Raw genomic sequence first — 16,680 nt, forward strand, 5'->3', positions numbered from 1 at the left:
ATCCTAATTATCTGGAGAGCACCAGGTAAAGCATCAAAAAAAAAAAAAAGGTAAGTCCTAATTTACAAAAAAAAAGGAGGAGAGAAGGAGAAGGAGAAGGAGGAGAAGAAAAGAAAAAGAATTTTACCACTATGTTTTGTTCTTATTGTTTTGAGTTTTTCCCTAGATTACTTTTGATCCAAGGTGTTGATTTAAAACAAACAAACAAACAAAACAAAACAAAACAAAACAAAACAAAACAAAACAAACCAGAAAAAGGCCATTTTGCGTATTACAAATACAAAATGCCAAAGTTGTTTTCTCTTTTTCATGTCCCCTGATGTGATGAATCAGGATAGGAGTTTGATGCTTCTTAAATTGAATTTGGTGGACTTGACTTAGAATGTTTTTAAAAAAATGGAATAGACTATTATATTTATTTAATCCATACCTTGTTCAGTGGAAGGTAACAGCAGTTCTAGAAATTATCCTAGAATAATACTCATTATTTCATAAGAGGACTGGATAAAGTATGGATGCTTAAACATTAGTATGTTTTAGAATCATTTGGAGGAATTGTTAATACAAGGAGTACAGGGCTCTACCCCCTGAGAGTTTTTGATTCACTATTTCTGGGGTGGGACGTGATAACTGCATTTATAACAAATTCCCAGGTGAGGCTGATAGTGATAGCCAAGTAACCACACTTGACAACATCTTTTCTATAATATAATGCCTTCCTTGGTAGCCTTGAAAGACATAGCCAGGATATATCAGCAAAAATTACCAAATAGTGGTCCAATATAACTAAAAGATTTTTTAGAATTTTACTTGTTCGATAATTGAAAAGTCTAGCTTTGATACAGTGGAAGCATTTCAGCACCTGGTGAAAAGATGGCTACCACTTAGGAGTCCTAAAAATGAAATGTAAGATTAAAAATCCTCTAAAGTTTTTTGCATATCTAAGCTGCTAAAACATTTTAAACAAATGAACGAATGAACGAGTGAATGAAAAATTAGAAGTCAGAATTTATATATATTATGTGCTTTATGCAGAAAATTTATACTCTAGTCCATACTTCTCTTAATTAATTTGAGTTTGATCTTTTCTGCAGTTGTTTTTAATGTAATTCAAAAATTGAGCCTCTGTGTGCTTCATGTTCACAGATTTAAAATGATGAGACAGCAAGAGAACGATGTTTGGAAGAAGCTTGCTTTTATCCATCCATCGCACACTTCAAATAAGCAGGGAGTTTAAAAAGGTCTTCACTTCCTTTAGTCTGTATTCTGACTGATGGAGAATAAAAATTTTAAATGAGAGAAAATCAATTATTGATCTGCATTCTTTCTCCACAGACACTTCCGTGCAATTACACTATGCTAGTGTTTTCTTGGATTTCAACAATATACATGATATTAATTGATTTTGCTTTTATTGAAATAAGATTGAAAAGTTACTAGATCTACTTTAACTCTTTACCTTCCAGGGAGTGTTGTTTACACCAAGAAAAAAGCCAAGTTGTATCAAAATATAACTCTCTTTTGAAATGTTTCTATCATTTTATATTTGCAGAAAACATAAACCTTTTGAAGAAAGCCTTTTATGAAATGTCTCTAGCAAGGATGGACTAGCACATTTTAAAATACCTATGTGACAGATTCAATAAACTTGTTTTGAGGGCCACTTGTCTGCTTGAAGCATTCATTTATTGATTTTTTCACTAGTTTTTTCACCAAATATTTATTGTCACATCCATGTGTATTATAAGGGAGGAGAGAATCAGAAAGCAGAAGAGTTTGAATGAATTGCAGATTTTGATGCAAATCCAGGAGTTCTCCTGCTGCCTTCTTTGCTTTTTCTTTCCCCCACTACAAGGAGAGGATTTCAACTTAAGGACAAAGATAGGCTCAAAACATTAATTAGACAATATGATATGCACTTGAGATTACATTTAAAGACACTGGACAAATTAAGCGACAGTAGCAGGAGGCAAACCAATGACATAAGTGAAAAACTAAAGAAGATTGTGATGTAATGAAGCTATGAAATAATGTAGTGATAAAAAAAAGTGGGAAGATAAAAACTTTCAAAAGGCCACTTCTGGGACTAAGATTTGAGATTTCATATATTATATGTATATACATATATACATATGATTGTATATATATGCATATATTATGTTACCAAAACATTTCAAAGTAATTAACATATATCACTACACTTTACCCCTAAGTAGATCAACAGACTTCTTCAAAAACCAATAATTCCCTACCTAACTATAATGCTATTATCATACTTAATGAACTTAACAATAATTACCTAATCATCTAATATTCTTTTCCCCAACTGTAAAGATCTGGGAACTTTTAATAGAAGAAGCCGTATCAGTAGCAATGTAGAAGATATTGCCTTAAAGTTTATTTAATAAATTTAGATAAAAAGTGGTTGATAATAGTTGAATATAATGACAAATAATTTGGCCTGTCTTGAGATATTTTTAACTTAATTCTCCAATTCTATATTGTATTTTAAAATAAAATTATAAAAAACAAAGGTGGTCACTGGCTGTTTTTACCAATCATTTATGCTGCTTTTTCATAAACTATTAGGTTTTGACAAATATAAATATAAAGTCATATATTTAATATTTTGTTAATGGTGATAATATTATGTGACTAAGTCTTTATTTTAACAGTATCGTGGAAGTTCCCAAGAAAACTTACAATTAACAATTTTGGGAAAATTCCCTCATCTTGAAAAAACATACCTACAAGTCTATAAGTGAGCATAGGAATAAAGTTGATAAAGAGTAAAAGATAGAAGACATAAAAATAAACAGATAAAGAAAACAATAGGAAACATAAGTAATGACAATAAGAATATAAGGAAATCAACTTCACTACCACTAAAAATTTTAAGGACATAGAAAAATAATGAGTGAAAATTCAAAGCAGTCAATTAAAAAATAAATATACAAATAATATTTTGGGCTATTATTTTGAATAATTTTACTGGGCAGTCAGGCACAAAGAAAATGTGAGAACTAGTTAACATATAACCTACTAAAAAGTTTTAGTCATTCTTTACTCTACTCACACAAAATATCATTGTCAATTATCTTTCTGCGTGTTCATTTTTTTTTCTATAGACAACACAAGGCTTGAGACCATCTTAAATCTCACTGTACCACTCACATAACCTGGCAGCACAATGCCTTTCACGTAGTAGGGACTCAATAAATACTGGTTGTCTCTCTGGTTTATGAAGACAGAAAGCCTAATTTCTTTTAATTCTTGTGATACCAAAAGTAGGCTAATAATAAGATATCCTAGGAGTCCTGGGGAGCAGTAGCTTTCTTTTTTGAGAATTTTTGATCTGTAAAAGCAAATGAGCTCCTTATCTCTTAAAGGATGGGGAATAGATGGTAAATGCCTCCTCATAGTAGCCCAAGATTATAATGGATGTCCCTAGCTTTAAACAATGACAAAAAATATATATATACATATTAACCACAAGATCAAGATGCCTAATCAATTTGCAAGCACATGGAAGGGCTCTGAATGATGGGTAATAACCAGCATGACTTTGTGACCAACAAATCATGTTAGACCAATCCAATTGCCTCCTCTGACAGAGTAGCAGACCTTGTATGGAGAGAGAAAGGGACAGACATAATATATTTTGACTTCGGGGAGGCTTCTGACTCTGTTCCACATGACACGCTCATCAACAAGGTAGGAAAATATGGCTTGCTGTCAGAGATGGATTAAATTGATTAGAGGTGGCTAATTGGAAAGAGAGGAAAGTCACAGACTACAAGGAAACATAAGCGCAAAGCCAAATATACTGCTGGTTGGGTCTGGATAAATTTGAGGGCAAAGGTATATAGGAGATAGAGCAGAATACAGTTTTAGATGGCAGAACCCTTGCGGGTAAATTAAATAGCTCACCTCTTTTATTGGCATTTCTTCTAACTTCTTGGACATTACCAAGTGTATGAATGCATAGACCTTATGTAACTATACTCAAAGGAAAGTCATTATTTTAGATTAATACTTTGTGTCTCTAATATATAGTATTAAAATGCAAAAAGTAACTATATATAATTGTTTCTATTAAACTATTAATAATAAGTCTGCATCAAGGATAAATTTGACATATGTCCCCAAATTAGCAGATTGAATGAGAATAGGAAAATAAGATAACCAGTTTTCAAGGTGGGGAAATAGGAGAGAGAGAGAAGATGTTAGATGGTGGAAGGCAAAAGCAATAGGGGCTTCTAATCACCCTTACTACCGTAAGATTTGACCTGAAATTAATTTCTTCTGCTTAACATATTGGTTAAGATCTGACCCTAAATTCAGTATATAGGGCAAGTCAAACATGTTTTGAGCTAATCGGATCTACTGGAAGATTTACCATTGAAATCAGGCCAAGAAATGAGGAATCGTTTATTACAACAAATCAGCCAACAAGTAAATCCTTACTAAGCACCCATTATATGTCCATCTCTACTAGACACAGCCTCTGCCCTCAAAGATATGGAGCACAAAAGAAAAAGGTAGTATCTATAAAAATAAAACTTATGTGCTCTGATCTCTCTTCTCCCCAACATCTATGATTTTTTTTTCTCTCCTTTAAATATAGGCCTTTCTTCCTTTAAATGTAGCCTCATGCCTCTTTCTCAAAACTTTCACCTGAAAGTTTTATCATGTGTGATGATTTTAAAAGATGTCTAAAAATTCTTTGATATTCCTCCTCTAAAGAGGTGGAGGCTAATTCCTCTCCCCTTAAATATAGGTTGTACATAAAGAATGCTTCTACCAATATGACAAAAATGCTAATGTGACCCATTGGAGAACAGGTCATAAAGGCACAAAAAAATATTATTCATAAGGGAAAATATTGACATACTTGGGAACAATAGAACTACTATTTATTAAAACATATCATAAAGTAAAAAAAGCCACAGAATGTGAGAATATTTTTAACTGTATCACCAGAATATATAAGAAACTACAAATTTATAAGAAAAAAATTAGACAAATCAATAAAAACAGTAGGCGAAAAACTTAACTGGATATTTTATAGAAGAGAAAATCCAAATGTCCAATAAAAAAACCTGATCAACATCTTTAATAATAGGGAAATACAAATGAAAACTACAGCAAACTACAACTATACACCCATCAAATAGGCTAAAATAGAAACCTGAGGAAGCCTAGTATTGGTGACAATGTAAAATATTATCTGGTAAAGTTAAAAACAGGCATACACTATAACTCACCAATTTCACTCCTAGGTAAACAGACCATAGAAAATATGGACACATAGGGACAATAACTGTTATAGCAGCATAGATTTTGTAGCCAAAACCTAGGGAAAAATTATTTCAGGAGCAAAATATGTAATATTTATAAAATATAGCCACAAAAATAATCAAACTAAAGAAATGTAAATCAGCTTGAATGAATCACATAATTTAATAATGAGTAAAAAAAACTACAACACAAAAGAATATATATATGTGTATGGTATAGTATATATTATTTATTTATATTATCACAAAATATAAACTAAACAGCAACATCAAGGATGCACAAATTGGTGCTAAAATTATAAAGCAAAGCATCGAAGTATTACCATAAAATTCAGCATAGTGGTTACCCCTATCAGGTAGGGAGAGTTGGAGATGTTCCAGAATGAACATACAAAGAGCTTCTGAAAGTCTGGCAATGTTTTATTTCTTGACCTGCGTGGTGGTTCACAGGTTTCATTTTATAATTCATCCTATTACACTGTTTATTTATGTTTAACGTACTTTTCTTGTGTGTTGCATCTAAAAATAAAAGATGTACATAAAAATAACAGTAAATTTATAGCACAGCCCCATAAACTAGCTTCGGTTCCCACAACTTTATGGTAATTGCTCCCTGAGCTTTTTCTCAAGAATCTCATAAAATTATTGAAAAGACACTCATACTTTATATTTCCTACATCATCTAGTTTGCAAATATTCATTAAACAAATACTACTTGAGTGCCTACTATGTGATAGGCACTGTTCTAGGAATTTAGAATTATAGCAGTGATTAAAGTTAAAATGCCGCCTTCACTTAGGAAACACATATTCTAGTTTAAGTTGAAAATACAGAATTATTTTAGCAATTATGATTTAAGAATAAAGTGAACCTAGCCTCAGGAAAGACTGAATCCAGGGATTCAAATACCATCACTATTCTTAATCTCCACTTGTCTCTCTCTCTTCTTGGCTTAAAGTTGTAATTTAGCCTTATTTCTTCAGACCCTTCCATAAATTAGGGAGCACAATTATAATTAGCTCTGCAAGCACATAATTAGTTTTGCAAGTATATCCAGCTTGTACTCCAAGGGGAAAGAAAGACCATCTGCCTCCCAGTACCTAAAAAAATAAATAAATAAAATAAGAATTCTAGGGAAGAGCTCTGATTGGCCACTTCAGAATAATTGTTTCATCCATGAGCTAATTACTTAGGCCAAGAAAATGGGTGTACTATGATTGGCTGAGCCTGAATCTTACACTCAGTCCTGTGATGAGAGAAACCTGGTATAGTTAATTGATAACTCTATTAATAGAATAGCATGGAATAGATGAGGGGAATTTCTAAAGAAAACTGCTGAAATTAGAATAGGTAAATATTGCTGAGTAGACTAAAACAGTTGACGTATTCTCCAACGGCTAGACACAATATATATCAGACTATGATTAGGGCAATTACAAAACAAAACAAAACATAAATAAAGCATTGCAGGATCACAGAGAAAAGAATAGTTATTTCTAACTGAAAAACCAAGGAAAACTTTATTGACTTGCACCCTTTGTCCTCACCCCATAGAACCAGATCTCAAATCTACCCCTGAAGGAATGAAGCTGATTATTTTATTCAGAATTAGAGAAACACCGATATGAGAGGGGCATTAAGGTCGTGCCGACTATCCTAACATATTCTGAAAAGAACAGGTGATGGCAGAATCCATAAAATTCATGTGATGTCCCTGAGAGGCAGCCCCATAATATATCTCCGGAAGCAGACACAAGGTTTAATAGTCCTTATCTGTTCTGCCAGGACTGAAGACTGCTTTCCGTAACCAAGCTGAGATAATGTGAGTTTATAAAACAGTCAATAAAGAACAATGATGCAACCAGAGAGAGAAAACTGGAGAATGGAGAAGTGCTCTGAGTTTCAGCTCTGTGTCCCTAAATCAACATTTCAGAAAGCCCTTTCTTAATCTTCAAAATGGCTAAATGGATGTCTTAACAATGAGGTCCTGCTCCCCACTTTGTTGGGCTACCCTGAAATCTGGAGCTTTATTACGGAGATTTTGGCTTGTATTTTTATGGAACCATTACAAAATGTCATCATGTCCTTCAGACCCTGTGTTTGAACTTTCATTCATTCACTATTTTCTAGGATCGATCTTCTAATTATGAGAATACTTTTTTTTTTTTTTCAGGCAAGGCAATCTCACAGATTGCAAGAACCTTGTCAGCTTACAATCCCTTATTTTTTTATTTTTTATTTTTTAAGCCTACGGCACCCGGTCTTCTTAGGTGGTCTCCCATCCAAGTCCTAACCAGGCATGACCCTGCTTAGCTTCGGAGAATACAATTAAAATAGGCCCCTATGTTGCTTGCTCTTTCTCTTCTCACATTCTAACAGGATTCTCTACAATTGATTACAATGCTGTGACAGACCTTTAAAATTTCCACACCCTGATATGAACTTTTTCCTTGGGGCCCTTAAAGGTAACTAATTCTACACCCAGCCCACCCTCCTTCATGGCTTTGCACTGTACGTGCATATCTCTCTCTCCCCAACCCCTCTGACAAATTAAAGTCCCTTGGGAGTAAGAGATTGTGTTTTCTTTATTTTTGTATTTCTTGAACTCATAATATAATCTTGAACTTATATCATAATACTTTATGCAAAGTAAATATTTGATCGTGGTTAACTGATAATTTTCAAAAATTTATGTTAAATTACAAGTGATTCTGTCATCATTTGTCTTTCGAATATTTACATGAATTAGAGAAATGCTTACAGATCTAGTGATAACTGCATTGTAGGATCAAGTGACCAGAATTGGGGTTTAAAAGAGAGTTTGACTAGTTATGAGGAGATAGACACATAGGAATTAAGAGTATGAAACCAATATCGGATATCTCTGAATATAAATCTTAGCAAGTTCTTTAAACTCTTTGATCCTCAGTTTCTTATTCATGTGATAGGAATAATATCCTCTCTTGGGGTTATATGTGGGGATTAAGTGAAGCAGTGTACATAAACACGATAAACTTGTATATAAATAAATCTTTAATAAACAATGATGTATGTGTGTATATATTGCATTTTGAGCTTCTAGTTATCTTGTGTGAAGGAAGACTAATCTCAGCTACTTTAAGATCTCTGTTCTTTCTATAAAATTGCCTCTAATTTGGGAAACGATTTATGTTGTTTCAAGGTGTAGGGTCAGGTGGGGACATCTGTTCCACAGGTATGCACTGAAATAGCTGGATGTTAGCCATCACCCCTAGTGCCCATCTTTCTATCTTCTTAATTCTATGGGCTCTCTGCTAGTTTTATGTGCTATTAGGAAAGACTCCTATGTGAGGCTGTCTATGGCCCTGTCTGCATGCCAGCAGCCATTCCCATTCTGGACTATCATCACCTAGAAAAAATACAGAACCTTTGCAATCAGTAGAGTTTTTTTCCTTTCCAAGTTCCTATCAGAGGAGCAGTATGTAATCTCTTTCCTGGAACCAAACAAACTCTCTGCTCTTAGTATCTCTCCTGTTACTACCCTCCCTTCAATCTGAAAATTTTTTTCTAGACTATATGTAGAAGGAGCCCTACTCTTCTCAAAGTCCACTTCTCTCATTTAGCCTTTTCCTAGAGTCTTCTTAAATCCCCCGAAGGCCCTGGATATTGAAAACTAAAGTGACGAAAACTCTCTTTTTTCTTCTTCTTCCTACTTTGCCCTTTCCTCTTGGGGTTTGTGGAGTTGGAGGAGAGAAGCAGGGATACAAGTAGGATGAAAGCACAGAAAAAAACCCTGAGAGGAAAATTCATCCAACAAGTGACATTATTATTACTTGTTCAACAGCAGGTGGGGATGGACAGAGTACTTCAGATATTTTAATTCTTTAGCTATTTTCTTGACACTGTCCCCATATTCTTTAAAGAAGATTGTCCCAAATTGGAAACCCTGTTTACACGCAATCACTGCCAAGTAAAAGTTACAACTGTTATATAATCAGAGAACATGGAGTTTTCTGGAAAGAAGGAAGTTGGATAGACGTAAGCAGAGTTTGCCTTCTAAGCACTTCTCTCTCCCTTCCACTTTGTATTCTTCTTTGTCATATCCTGGAAACTCATTTTTTCCCCTTTCATTCAGGCATGTGTTTTCTTCATCTACCACTGAGATCCATAGAGATATTTCCTCCTCAGATGGAACCTCATGTCAGTAGGTAACACTCGCAACCTCCTTCACTACACATCCCATTTCCACGGGAATTTAGCTCATGTCCAAACTGAAGGCTTTAGTGACTCAACAACCCCAAGGATACTTACATTTTCAAAAACACTAATGGAAGGAATCCATATTAGTTATTAGCAGGTAGCAATGTTTTTTAATGATTAGCAACCCTTCTTACAGCCTCTCAAATATGGAACACCCAACAACTACAAAATATACATTCTTTTAAAAGATATCATTTGCAAAAATGACCAATACTGGGACAGAAAGCAATTTTCAAGTTCTAATAGAATTAAATTACACAGATTATATTTACAATCATGTTGTAATTAAATTAGATATCAATAACAAAAAGTAACTAGCAAAAACTCTATATATTCTGAAAATTAAGAAAAATACCTCTAGCTATATATGTATGTCAAAGAGATATCATAATGAAAAAAAATTAATGTGCTTGTACTGAATAGTTGGAAAAAAAACTACTATATTACAAAATTTGTGAGATACAGATAAAACAGAAATTAGAAGAAAACTTCCAGACTTAATGCATGTCTTGGAACATAAGAGTGTCTGAAAAGTAGAAACCATCCATTTAATCATGATCCTTCTTCAAAAAAGGACTTGCTGCCCAGCTGTATGTGTAATGCAGACAGCAGACAATCTTCGTCTATCGGCTTCTTCAGTGTCTGCCTCGACTGCAGAGAGCTCCCTACCCTAAGACCATGCCCACATCTAATAACTGAGTGAAGAAGGGGTTTAACAGCCCAGCCAAATGCCAAAAACTCAGTGCAGGACTATCTCTAATAGGCAATATTTACTACAGATCTCCCCACAAAGTTGGCTCAGGCTTAAAGAACCTGAATCACAGTTCAGCTTTTTCTTGTGCTTTAAATTCACTTCATCCCATATCACATTACGGATTTAATCTCCGTGTATTCATCAAAAGAATCCAATCTGTGATACCATCTCCAAAAATGAGAAAAAGTACAGTCCAATAAATTGATGAAAGTTATAAAAGAAAATATAAAAATATGACTAGAAGTTGCTCAAGAGAATAAATATTCAGTGGAGCTGATTAACAGTTTGAAAAGACTAATAAAATTTATAAATCACTGGTAAAATTTATTTAAAAAGTAAGAGAGAAAGCACAGTTAGCCAATACACAGAATGAAGAAGAGACATCACCCTAGACATTAGAAACACTAAATAAATAATAAAAAGATATTAAAATCACCTTTATGCCATTATTATTTTACTTATAATAAATGTACACAGTCCAAGAAAAATAGAATTTATCCAAACAAAATCAAAAAGGATTTAAAAATCTCAATAGTCATTAAAATGAATGAGTCAGTAGTTCTCAAATTTTCCTACAAAAACTCAAAGCACGAAAAATTGATTCACCATCAAATTTTAGCAAATATTTTAAAATAATTTAAATATTACATTGTAAGTATGGAAAAGGAGTAAAATAGAAAATTCAAGAACACTTCTGAACTCTCTTCACAAGGCCAGCTTAGATTTGCTATATATAACAAGGACAATATAAGAACATAAGGACAACATAATAAGTACAGTGTAAGAAGAAAAGTTTTAGATAACTTTTACTCATTAACATGCATACGAATATATTAAATAAAATGTTAATAAAGCAATATAGCAAAAAGAAAACTGGGTTTATATTGTTTTTGTTTTTAACATTAGAAAATTAATATGCTCTCCACATTAACAGATTACAGAATATTTATACAATTATCTCAGCGGTTTCAGAAAAAAAGTTCAGTGAAATTCAACATTCATTCATTAAAAAGATAAAAGAAAAACTTTGGAAATCAATTTGGAAAGAAACTAATCCAAATAAAAGTATATACAAAAAACTTTGACCATACGTCGTATTTAAAATCTTTTCTTTTTACATCATAAATGAAACAAGTAATACGGTACTACTGTAATAATTTTGTAGCCACTTATGGTTGCTATTGCAGTGAGCTCAAGTGTTGCAAGTATCTGCTTAAAATGCTGTGCAATACTAATATCTCCACATGAGCAGTTGTCTCTCCAGTAGATTGTGTATTATAATAGAAACTGATCTCTTGCAGTTAGTTCCTGGTTATTTTTTAGCGTATTTACTACAATACTGTAAACCTTGAAAAACACTATGGGACCCATACTAACTGACACAAGTAATGCAATAAGTGCTTCTGAGAAACAAAGTCATGACATTACAAGAAATATGCACTGTGGATTGAGGTCGGCAATTGCAGATGGCTGCCAGTTCAAAATAAATTAAGGACCACTGTAAAAAAAAAAAAGGGATGGAGAGAATCATCACAGCAGCTATGCCCAGCAGGCACAAACACCTTACATTTTTTTTTGAAATAAATGTTTTTATCTCATTATTAAAATGAAGCTTTTATCTGGGTGCAGGATTGCTATAAGAAAGACCTACCTATAGACTGTAATAATATGATTTAAGAAAAAGCTAAGTCATTATATGGCAATTTAAAGCAAAAGGAAGGTGATGGATCTAAAACTAGAGAATTAAATGCCAGCAAAGGATGGTTTGATACTTTTAGAAAGAGGTTTGGCTTTAAAAATGTTAAGATAACATGAGAAGCAGCTTCTGCCTACCAAGAGGCAGCAAAGTTCTGAGACACCATTAAGAAAATCATTTAAGGGGAAAGAATATCTACATAAACAGTCTTTTCATGGAGACAAAAGTGCCCTATTCTGAAAAAAATTTACAAAGGGCATTTATTAGTAAGGAAGAGAAGCGAGCAACAAGATTTAAGTAGTAAGGGACAGGCTAACTACTGTTTTGTGCCAATGCAGTTGGGTGTATGGTCAGAACTTCCCTTATCTATAAAGCTGCTAACCTCAGAGCCTTGAGGGGAAAAGATAAACACCAGCTGCCAGTTTTCTGGTTGTACAATAAGAAGGCCTGGACAAGAAGAATTCTTTTCCTAGGTTGGTTGCATCGATGCTTTGTCTCTAAAGTCAGGAAGTACCTTGTCAGTAAGCAACTGTCTTTTAAAGTTCTTTTAATATTAGACGATGCCCCTGGCCACCCAAAATCTCATGAGTTCAACACTGAAGTCTCCCAAACATGACATCTCTAATTCAGCAGCTAGACCAGGGGATCATAAAAACCTTAAAGGCTCCTTACACACAGTACTCTATGGAAAGAATTGTCTGTGTTATGGAAGAGAACCACAACAGAGAGAATATCATGAATATCTGGAAGGATTACACTTCAATAGTGTAATGCAATAATAGTGATTACACTATTGAAGTGTAATCCTTCTTTGCTACAGAAAAAGTATTGAAAGCCATCAAGCTCTAAACGATAAATACCCGATGGAAAAACAAAACAAAACAAAACAAAACAGTGTCCAGATATTGTGTATGATAACAGAGCCAATCAAATAACTCATGAAAGAGATTGTGGATATGGCAAAAAAGGTGGGAGAGGGTGAAAGTTTTCAAGATATGGATCTTAGAGTAATTCAAGAGCTAATAGGTACCACACCAGAGGAATTAACAGAAGACAACTTGATAGTGATGAGGGCTTCAGAACCAGTGCCAGATGATAAGGAAGAAGACATGGAAGAAGCAGTTCCAGAAAACAAATTGACATAGACAATTAGATAGAAGGGTTTCAATTATTTAATGCGGCTTTTGACTTCTTTTTTTTATGACATGGACTCTTCTATGATATAGGTACTGATGATGAAGAAGGATTGATACCACATAGAAACATTTTTAGAAATATGAAAAGGCAAAAATGTCAGATAAAATTATGATGTATTTTCATAAAGTTTCACCGAGTGTGCCTGGCTCTCCTGTTTCCTCTTCCATTTCTTCCACCTCTGACACATCTGAGACAGTGAGATCAACCTCTCTTCTCTTCCTCCTCTTCTTCAGCCTACTCAATGTGAAGATGACAAGGATGAAGGCCTTTATGATGATCTACTTCCACTTAATGAATAATAAAGAATCATCATGCCATATAGTTAATAAATGTATCCATTATGTATGTGTGTGTTTCTTCATGTGAAAATCTAATAACTGTACAGCAAAAACTGTATGAGACTGTCTTGTCATCATTATCCTCAGCACCTAAGTATTCATCATGTAGAACATCATGTGCAAGACGTATTGAAGTAGATAGCCTACCTTTACATAGGCATAGGTGAGTGATATTTAACTATAAAATAATGTGTCAGTTTTCTTACTGTTTTCTAACTTTGTTTTAAATAATTACATTACCATACAGTATATCTGTCTTTCTCATAATTAGAAAAACTGCATATGAGCTTATCATCACAGGTAAGCCTATTTTTTTGTGTAACAATGTTTCCAAAATTGTACTATGACTATAATACTATGTACTGTAAAATTCAAATAACAATTCATTTTTTCATTAGTCTAAAAGCTAGGCTACCATGAAGCAATTGTATTGATTACACTAGGCTACCATAAAGCAATCATATTTCTGCTTCTTCATTTTCTTTCATGAATTGTTGTACCTGTTTATAAATATGAATTTATTTTTCATATTATCTTCCTATTTTTGATGTCTATTGTTAATAACACATATAACATCTACAGTGCTTTGTATCGTATAAGATAATATTGATGTAGGTATTGACAGATTATTTATCTTGTAAACAAATGATGTAAACTTATAGTATTGATAAATATCGTATAGTACTATAAATGTATTTTGCCCTCCTTAGAATTTTTCTTAATAACTTTTTCTTTTCTCTAATTTAATTTATTATAAGAATGCAGTATATAATATATTTAGCATACCAAATATGTGTTAATCAACTGTTATGTTATTGGTAAGACTTCTAGTCAACTGTAAGCTATTAGTAGTTAAGTTTTTAGGGAGTCAAAGTTATACACAGATTTTTAACTGTGTGGGGATCAGTGCCCTCAGCTCTCACATTTTTTCAATTGTATATACAATGTGATTCTAATTTTTATAAAACTGGAAAAAGAGAAATATTAAACTACATTATTATTCATATATAAGTGATTATATAATTTTTCTGCATATATATTGTACAACTTTAAAAATCAGTAATAATAAAAAAGATGAAATAAAAGTAATAATTGCAATGACATTTTAAGATGTTTACCTTTAAAAAGAAGGAACATATCAAATCATCATGTTATGTACCTTAAACTTACACAATGTCATGTATAAATGTATCTCAATAAAGCTGAAGAAAACCTATATAAATAAAAAAATAACATAAGAGAATACAAATACTCATTCTCACCTCAAAATAACAAAAGCATTTAATAAAAAATAAAGAAAGAGAAAACATAACTACTGCAGAAGGTGAAGTCAAAGAAATATTTTTAAGAGAAATATGTGATTATATGTAAATGTTTTTTAGGAGGTGCCAATATTAAAACAAACATTAAAGGTATGGGAAGTAAAGGGATAAATAGCATGTGATCCTTAAGAAAGCAAAAATGTATGGAATCAGAACACAGATGTAAAAGAAGAGAAAAGGGAAAGAATGAATGCGATTGTGTAAATGACATGCCAGTCATCTGATGACTCCATTTTCTCTGTAGGGTAGTAAGTGAAACCTTACTCTACAAACTAGCCTTCTTGGCAAAAGGAAGTTGGTAGTAATTTTCCTCTTTCCTGCTCCAGCCTGCTGAGTTGAAACCTCTTTTTGCTTCAAAGTCAAGATCAGCAGCTTTGCAGATGATGCCCAGTTCAGATGCCAGTGTGTCCACTAATGCCAGGATTATGGGCATTCTAGCACTGCCAAGAGCTCTGGAGCTATCTCCTGTAGGTGTCAAAGCTGCAGGCATCAAAGCTGTGGGAGACTGCTGAACTGAAATCCCACACAGATTTCATCTTACCCAGCTATTTTATTAAGCCCATCATATCCAACCCATAACAACAAAGCCAGAAAATGCTCCGAGTTTCGACAATACCCTGTGCATACTTCAGTTTCTTTCTTTGGGTTGTATTTGTTGCAGCAACCTCCAAGTACAGTGTTAATAAAAATGTAATGTGTGATTTCTGATACAGCAGAACATAAAAGAACTTGCAATTCTACACTGTTAATCTTTCAGATGACCTCGATACTGCTGGTCTCCAAACCACACAGTGAGTAGTAAGGTCCTAGGAACTTCACATTAAAAATCCTAGAAGGCGCCACATATTTATTCGCATAATATCTCAAAACATGCTTGAATTATAGGTAAATACAGCTTAGGTTCATGCTGGGACACTCTTCAAGTCTACCCACCCAAGTGAATGATTAGCATACCTGTCAGTCAAAACTAATTGAGCACCCTCTATATATCCCACTATGTGGGCTGCAGAAAATTAGTGGATATTGTCTTTGCCTTTGTTGAATTTATTTTTGACTCAGTGAGAGGCAGTATGATATTGGAAAAGCATCAAGAATACCAGGGACATTCAGACTAAAATAGAGTATTCAACTAGACACGGTAGTGTGGAACTGTATGAGTTCTTCATCTTTTCACTGACTGTCATGTTATCGAATTCTCTGACATACCTTGAATAAATTTCATGGACTAGAAATCACAGCCATTTTAAATGTATTGGTTTCTCCTGTGCATAGATAGCTACAGGAAAATTTATCCTGTTAGTAAGCTATGGTAATATATATAGCATATCCATAGAGTTGATATCCTTCATTGACATGGTGATTCTTTACCCCTTAGTACATTGGAAAGCCACTTTCATTTATTCAAAAATACTCCTTAAGATTGAAAACAAGGCATCTCCAAGTTGGAAAGACGCACAGCTGGTGGTGTTAGATTTAAGATTTGTTCTATCTCATTTTGGAAAATAAAAAAGTACTTGCAAAGAATTTAGAAAAGTTAATGAAAATAGACTTCCTGAGAAAACTTGAAAATTTCAGATATAAAAAATCCTACAGGTATCCAAGGATCAACAAATAGACCACAGAGTAACCAAATTTCAGCTGAACTGAGACTGCCTTTTCATATCATGAAAATGAAACTGTGTAGAGATTTGAGTAAAAACCTGTTAATTAAAGATTTCTATATTCATCCAAATTGTCATTTTTCTTGAAAGGCCACATATTTATATTTTCAGATATATAAGGGCTCGAAAAGTCTGATATTTAAATATCTTTTCCGAGAAAATTATTGAAAGAT

This window comes from Pteropus alecto, unplaced genomic scaffold (assembly GCF_000325575.1).
Source record: "Pteropus alecto unplaced genomic scaffold, ASM32557v1 scaffold3, whole genome shotgun sequence".
NCBI classification, from domain to species: domain Eukaryota; kingdom Metazoa; phylum Chordata; class Mammalia; order Chiroptera; family Pteropodidae; genus Pteropus; species Pteropus alecto.